This window comes from Periplaneta americana, chromosome 7 (assembly GCF_040183065.1).
Source record: "Periplaneta americana isolate PAMFEO1 chromosome 7, P.americana_PAMFEO1_priV1, whole genome shotgun sequence".
NCBI classification, from domain to species: Eukaryota; Metazoa; Arthropoda; class Insecta; order Blattodea; family Blattidae; genus Periplaneta; species Periplaneta americana.
In genome coordinates, this window is record NC_091123.1 from 101,044,837 (window position 1) to 101,045,763 (window position 927).

Sequence of the window (927 nt, forward strand, 5' to 3'; positions counted from 1 at the left end):
GGTTCCCTCTAGTGGCCGCCCTCTGCACTACGTCATAAATGTCTATGAACATAGGACCGAAGTCCACACATGTGCTGAGGTGCACTCGTTATGAGTGACTAGTTGGCCGGAATCCGACGAAATAAGCGCCGTCTTAAATCACTTCGTGATTTACGCATATCATATATTATTTCAATGTACCGGAGTACATATGATATTTCCATGCAGATATTCTGCGTCATCATACGATGAAAGAGTAATGGAACGGAGAAAAATTCCCTCCGGCGCCGGGATTTGAACCCGGGTTTTCAGCTCTATGTGCTGATGCTTTATCCACTAAGCCACACCGGATACAACCCCGACGTCGGACAGAATTGTCTCTGATTGAGTTCCAACTCTTGGGTTCCCTCTAGTGGCCGCCCTCTGCACTCCGTTCCATTACTCTTTCATCGTATGATGACGCAGAATATCTGCATGGAAATAATATATGATATGCGTAAATCACGTAGTGATTTAAGACGGCGCTTATTCCGTCGGATCCCGGCCAACTAGTCACTCATATCAAGTGCACCTCAGCACATGTGTGGACTTCGGTCCTATGTTCATAGACATCTATGACGTAGTGCAGGGGGCGGCCACTAGAGGGAACCCAAGAGTTGGAACTCAATCAGAGACAATTCTGTCCGACGTCGGGGTTGTATCCGGTGTGGCTTAGTGGATAAAGCATCAGCACGTAGAGCTGAAAACCCGGGTTCAAATCCCGGCGCCGGAGGGAATTTTTCTCCGTTCCATTACTCTTTCATCGAGTGTATTGAGTTGCAGTTGGTATTTAAACAAGTACGCGTATTCGAAGCTATCGTCGGTCATATATTACTCACTGTTTCTCTCTCTCTCTCTCTCTTTTGGGCATCAGGTTTGTTGTAATGGTACAGAGATTATTACTATGTG

The 927-nt window shown here is 46.5% G+C and overlaps 1 non-coding gene across 1 annotated transcript; it reads right to left on the reverse strand.

Annotated features, from left to right (window-relative positions):
* Positions 1–258: 258 nt before the first annotated feature.
* Positions 259–330, reverse strand: TRNAY-AUA (transfer RNA tyrosine (anticodon AUA)). The gene has a single exon. It is a non-coding gene; the product is annotated as a tRNA-Tyr (tRNA).
* Between the last annotated feature and the right edge of the window lie 597 nt (positions 331–927).